The following is a 7,318-nucleotide window of genomic DNA, read 5'->3' on the forward strand; positions in this document are numbered from 1 at the left end:
ATCCAGAAGTGGTATAGATAATGGATGGATGTATTTGTGGTGACTCTTTCTTGTCTGTTTTACCTGTGCCGGTAATTAAAAACAAGGCTGGAAAATAAAATACTTTGGAGAATTATAAATCTACTGTATAGCCTTTGCCAGTATTGTGTCTAAGGTTTTGGAGAGTATCATTTTGGAGAGACTAGAATAATTTAGGTTCATGACTGATAACCAGTTTAGTTTTACATGTAAACATGGCACAGATATGTATATTTATGCATTAAAAGAAACTCTAGGTAATTATAACAAATAAAACTCCACAGTTCTTACTTATTAGTTTTATTGACAACTTCCAACATGCCCTGAGAGCCCTTCCAAAACTTTTGACTGTCTTAATCATGGAAGTGTCACAGTTTAGCCCTGCTTCCTGTTCTGAGAGCCTTTATTTTGTCAGACTTCCTGTCCTGTGTCACCTCACCTGCCCAACTTTACCTCAGTACACAATCACCGTTCCTTGTTTTCACCTGTCCTCATTATCTCCCCGTCTACAGCCCATAGATAACTCTTACTTTCCCTTAGTGTCTTACTGGTCCATTGACGTTATTATGATCCTGACAATGCTGAAGAAGCTCACTCTGTTCCTCATTCCTACCTGGTTTTCTCTTGATGACTTCAGCACGCTGCGTGAAGTCTCTTTCAGCTCTGTGTCTGCCACTCTCCTGTGTTCCTCGTTTCTGCCTGGTTTGTTCCTGATGATGCCCGCATGCTGTCAACTGTCCCCTTACCTCTGAGTTCCTGCATCCCCCAGGAACACTGGTGTCGTCTCCTGTCCCACATTCCCTGCTGTGTATTCTTGATCTGCCAGTGACACTGTTTGACTCTGTCCCCTTACCTGGATGCAGGTGTGTCTGCTGTCCCACATTACCTGCTGCTGGTTCCTGACTCCCCAGTGATGCCGTCACTACTCCTGTCAAGCTCAACCTGCTTGTTCCTGAAGCTCCAGCCGTACTGATCATTTTCCGGGCTGCTCGACTCCCCTGTTGCCCCTGGTGCTTCAGCCACACTGACCACCATCAGCCATTTGTCTGCCTCTATGCTCCTCTGCTACCCTGGTGCCACTCCTGCCTGCCTAACTCACCTGAGTACCCCCAGCACCACAGCTCCAGATTAGTTTTTTGGTGTCCTTACTTTATAAAAAGAGACTTTCTAAGCTTCCTCCTAGTCCTATTCTGCATTCTGGGTCCATCCTGAGTCTGAATCCTAACAGGTAGATCATTTCAAACTGTTAACATGGTACCCTCAAGTCTTTGGTTAGAATCCTGGCTTTCTGGTATCAGAATCAGAGAGTAAAGTGGGACAATTCTTTATCTGCCCTGTTTCATGCGAGTAGGGTGTCTAAGGGAGGCATCTTATCTTTTTTGTTTATTAACATTTATATGAAGATGAACATTGTAGTTCAGGAGCAGGTCCATAACACATGCCTTCCCATGGTATTGGCCTATAAATTCTCCAAAATTTCTCCTGCAGAGTGCTTTTATTTTTCATAAATGGCAGCTGCAGTCTGCCTAGCTCTAACCATGCTCCACTTCAACAGGTGTTCATGGACTCATCTCCTCTTCTTCTTCAGTGGATGTGTTACTGTTCTTCATTTGTCGTCCTAGCCTTCCTCTGCCAGTGTCCCTGCTTTGTGCCAGGCTTCCACCAGTCTCTGAGATGCTGTCTGGCCATGTCCAGGCCGCCCTTTCAGCCTCCCACACCAAGCCCCGGCCAGTCCTTCTTCTGTTTCTTCTTTCCCCCTGTGCTTTTTTTTCCCTGGGCATCAAGCAGACTCCTCCTGCTCTTTTATCTCTCCTGCTCTTTTCCTCCTTTCTGTCTTCTTCAGATATAGGGCTACCCAGCTGTGTTTCCTTCCTTTCATGGCACCAAGCTGCCACTTCTCTCTTCCTCCACAAGCACTGGGCTGTCTGTGGACTTCTTGTCTTCTACTATCACCAGGCTGCAGTCTGCTTTCTCCTGCACTGGCTCCCGCTGGCATCTCCCTTGTTTCCCTGACCAAAGCCACTGCCTTGCCTCCAGCGGCTCCACCATTGGTCGTGGGTGCTTTTGGTGCCGCCCAGTGGCCCTCTTTTCTGGCTACCACTCTGGGGGACCAGCCTGTGACTTCTTGTTTTTGTCCCCTCATTCAGGTTCATTCCTCGACTCCTCTGTGTTCTCCTGCCTGAGCCACTCTTCTCTGTGCATGCCTCCTCTGTGGTCATTTGTACTTCCCGGCTGCTCCTTCAGTGGGTTTTTGAGGGGGGTTGTAGAGCATAACATAGTTTGCTGATTACTGGCCATGGAATGACTGAACAATATGAAGAGGCAAAGTCCACAAATGCAGTTCACTTTTATCCCAGTACATCAAATTTTTCTGTATTCTCATGTTATTATGCTGATGATGTGCTCCCTCACTGAAGCACTTTATGTCCAGTAAACCAGTTAAAGTCAGTGACTGAAGACAGTAATGTCATACTCCTACTGATGTGATTACAACTAGGACCCAATGTACCAACACACACCAGGAATGGAGCACAAAAAATAATTTATTGTACACATATGGGAATGAGGGAGAAGGTGCTGGCAAACTGAGGGTTGGAGAAATGTATGTAGAGTTGTCAGTGATGGAGAAGTCAGGTGACTGCAAGACTGATGGACGAGGAGGTGGCTGGGAAATGGCAGGACCGGAAATGGGAGTTGGTGAGATGCCTCACAGGTAATAAGAGGAACAGGCGCACACGGGGAAATGAATCAGGTGAATCATCACACAGGTAGCAGGAACTTAGACACTCACAGGGAGATGAGGATGTACTGTAGGTAAGTTGGTACACAAGTAAACTGGGGCACAGGTGCTTAAAGGGAAATGAAGGGGTGAGTCGTGACACAGGCAGAGGTGAGTTTACTCAGGAGGCAGAGCAGGTACTGGCTCAGATGGCGAGGCAGAGGCAGAGCAGGTACCGGGAGAGAACGAGGGAAGAGCTGGATGGGTTGCTGGAACAGAGGTGAGTACGCGACACAGGTAAGATGAGTCAGTGGCACTCACAGAGAGACGAGGAAGAAGCTGTCACAGCGCAGTTCAGGTGAGAGAGAGCCAGGGTCTGTTTAGGAAAGAACTTGCGACTATCTAGCAAAGACCACAAGAGAGATGACAGAAAATCAGGAAGCATGAGTTCAAACCATGACAAATGGTGCCATACTTAAAAATGAGCTGGCCTCAGTCCCAGCAGAGCTGCCAAATGGACTGGACTATACTGTACAGCTGTGATTCATTCTTGCATGTTTTCCTCAGCTTTGAGGGTACATGGTTCATTAGTTTATTCATCAATCAGAAATTTGGATAACTAGTGGATAACTTGGCAGACACAGACATACACATCTTTGTGTATAATGCGCGCATAAGCAACTTCAGTTTGAAAAACTATAAGTGCTGCAGAAGCAAACTATGCTATTGTTATGTTGAATGTGTTCTTGTAAATTGAAAAGAAAAGACTAAATATAAAGATATTGTTATGGTAACCCCCCTCACCAGGAGGGTGAGGGAGGACTGAGGTTGGACTCAAGTTTGCAGACCCAGGTGCTAGGGGGAAAAACATGACGGTAGCAGGTAAATAAAGTGAACACAAAGTATCAAAAGAACATAACATGGGAAAGTACGGTACTAATTTAATCAATATGCTGATGCATTATGGCTGGTGTTTCAATACATCTTGTGTTAAACCCAGCTCAAATCACAATAGCAGTGGGAGAATGAGGGTCATGGAAGATCAAAATATGATAAACAAATGTTTTAATAGCTGCGTCATACAGTATTGGACACATAGTCAAGCTCTGCTGGTACACAGCTCAGACTATTCTGCTACACGACAGACTATTCTATTCAGATATTCTGACCTCCTTATATAAATAAATGTGGAGGACAAAAATAGAGACACTGTTAGATATGTGATTCACTTGATACATTTCTGACAATTTCACCAAAAACTGAAACATTCCTTATAAAAGGTAGATGCTGTATTGGATTGCATTCCATTGTACATTTGACCTGTACCTAATAAAGTAACACATACATGCAGATATTTATATTGTTGATTCAGATCAGTGAGGAATATCCACATACCTTCCAACATAAAAAACTGTGACTTCATAAATAATTCCATGATTACAGTTTCACTTCAGCAGTATCTTCAAAATTGAATCCTGCTTGTATTTGCCTGTTTTGATGTCCTTTTTAGTACTGATGCAAAATTTTATTGTGACCACACAGTGTACTTGACCTTCATTACCTCAGCGGACATCAATATAGGAGGGTTGCACAGACCAGCCAATCACCAATTGGCTGAGAGCAATATTGTAAATGAAAGTACTTAAGTCTGTGACCTCATTTGCATTTTGAGGTTAAGCTTAATTACACCACACCTCTAAAAACCATTCTGCTGAGAAAAAGTACTGTTATCTCTCTATAGAGAATATGAAGTTGTTGTTACACTCTGTTGAATTATGGGTAAATATCATTTTGGAAGATCACGCTCATCCATCACAGATATATACACACAATATATACACTTCTATAAGTTAAAGAAAAATATATACTATCCCATGCAGCTAGATACAGTAATGGATGCTTCAGCTACATTCAAACGTCTTCTTTAGTGTTTAGTTTGAGCAGAGAAAAGACAGAAATTGAGTCATCCTCAGTGTTTGTGTCATCTGTCGACAGCTGACAGCTAGTGTTAGCTCCCAAACCGAGAGCTGAGTGGAACTGAGTTCAGGGTGCAGAGTCATTTTTCAGTGTGTCGCTCTCTAGGTCTGCAATGAGTTAGCCACAGACAGCTAGTTATCCATTCTGAATTACTACAGTCAGTGAAGTGAGATCTAAACAATTTGAGCAGCTTTTTTAGCCAAACAAAGCAATAATGTACTCAGGTAAATGCAGTGAATATCTCCCAAAGCGGTGTCCCCCCCATCCCAACATTCAACATTGCATGACGTACCTTCACATTCTCTATACATGTAGTAAAGAGATCCTAGGGCTCCTTGGGCAACTCCACTGTAAGAAATGACAATGAAATCCACAGTCCCAGTGCCCCTTCACACAAGCTCAGTAAGAAAACACTTTGTGACTAAACATAGAAAAAAACTTTACCTTTGACAAATACTGACATAATTTACTTAACAGAAGACCAAGACTGTAGATTTTGCCCCCTCTTCTCCCACTGCAGACTCAGGAGACACTCAGTTGCTCTCAGTCTTTCCTTTTTCTCAGTGTACATTTATAAAGCTGATTCATAAAGCTCTAAGATAAGTACAATTTTTTACTCAAATTTCCATGTCTTCTCCTGAGAGGATTTGCGTCTAATTTAATTTTTCCATCGACTTCTGCATGTGACTATATTGCCTCACAAAGCCCACAACAAAAAACAACCCCTGCAACACAACAAAAACAAAGAAAAATGGTCCCAGAAGCAAAATATCAAAGCAACACAAAACAGGTCTAAAAATGGCAAAAGCTGTCCAAAAAACACAAAATCCAAAAACAAGCCACATAGTCAAAAATGAAAAAGGCAGGGGTGACAAAGGGCAGTTCCAAATAGTGACCACAGCGCCAGACTTGGGAGCGTGGGTGCCAATCTGGAGGACAATCCCGAGACCAGACAGGGCACCGGAAGAGTGGCTAACCTTGGCACCGGTCAGAGGATGGCTGGGACAGCGGTTGCAGCTGCAGCTGGAGGTCGGGCTGAAAGGACAGATGGGGAGCCGGCTGTGGAGCTGGTGAAGGATGCTGCCGGCGGGGAGCCGGCTGTGGAGCTGGTGCAGGAAGCAGGGCGGCCTCGCCGGCGAACCCCACTAGTGCAGGAAGCAGGGCGGCCTCGCCGGCGAACCCCACTAGTGCAGGAAGCAGGGCGGCCTCGTCGTCACCGACCCACTCGGGAACCGGAGGCAGGAGTCGGCGACCCACTCGGGAACCGAAGGCAGGAGAGCGGCCTCGTCAATCTCCTGTTCCATCCTTCCCTCACTTGTGAACAAGACCCCAAGACACTTGAACTCCTCCACTTGAGGCAGGAACTCTCCACCAACCTGAAGGGAACAAGCCACCCTTTTCCTACTGAGAACCATGGCCTCGAACTTGGAGGTGCTGATTCTCATCCCAGCTGCTTCACACTTGGGTGCAAACTGTCCCGGTGCATGCTGAAGGTCCTGGTTTGATGGAGCCAACGGGGGGACATCCTTCCGTGGATCCACCACCTGCAGGAGGATCCATAAGGGGCTGGTGCACAGTAGAACGGGCAGCGGTTGAAGGCAAGGGCCCCAACGACCCGATCTCTGGAAACACGGAGACTAGCCCTGGGGAGATGGAATGTCACCTCGCTGTTTCATTGTGCATCACTCCAACACTTGTCATATGTGTTTCGGGATGCTGCTGTGGTCTCCCTTTGCTTTGTTACCATGTTATCTCATGTTAGTCATGTCCCCGTGGGCCTGCTCATAAAATTAGGACTCCTGGAGACGAGGATACGAAAGACACTGGAGACACATAGAATGGGTGAGCAGTACCCATGTACATTTACTCAAGTACTCTGGCTCTGGAACATCTCAGGACAGGTGCATGCTGGTGGTAAATAAACCTGAAATAAAAACTTTGTAAATAAGGAAACATGGAGAATAAGCCAGACACAAAATTACAGTATATCAAGTCATTAAATCTGGCTGCAAATTGACTTCAGTGAAAGGGGCCATGCTGCATAATTTATACTTTTACATTTACTGTAAGTATATTTTACTGTCAGTGCTTTTGGGGTAAAACTTTTAAGGCAAAACATTTATTGCTAATTTTACTTAAGGGCTCTGAGTTCCTTCCACCAGCAGGGTTGACAAACAGAGACATGTGGAAACCTTCCTGCTCTAATTCCATTATAAACAATAATACACAGTATGTATTTTCTTGTTTGTGCCATTTCTGTGTGCTATCTGTTTGATATCAGAGCTATGTCTGGGCCTGTGACTGAGCCTGACACTAAGTACCAGAAGGATGAAGAAGAGGGTGAAGAGTCACTGCTGTGTGACCCTGAAGAGATGTATCTGCTTGGGTAGATCTTTGACACACTCAGCTCTCGGAGCTCCTATGAGTGAGGCCTGCTGTATGGTACACGCAGTCTTGATCTGTTTGGACCAGACAGCCATGACTATATCACGAAGGTAGGAAGAAGAGGAGGAACTGACACACACACACACACACACACACACACACACACACATACATACATCCTTGCGGTCATCACTTACAGGGTCCATACATAGACATACA

Source organism: Monopterus albus, unplaced genomic scaffold (genome assembly GCF_001952655.1).
Source record: "Monopterus albus unplaced genomic scaffold, M_albus_1.0 scaffold18.1, whole genome shotgun sequence".
Lineage (NCBI taxonomy): Eukaryota > Metazoa > Chordata > Actinopteri > Synbranchiformes > Synbranchidae > Monopterus > Monopterus albus.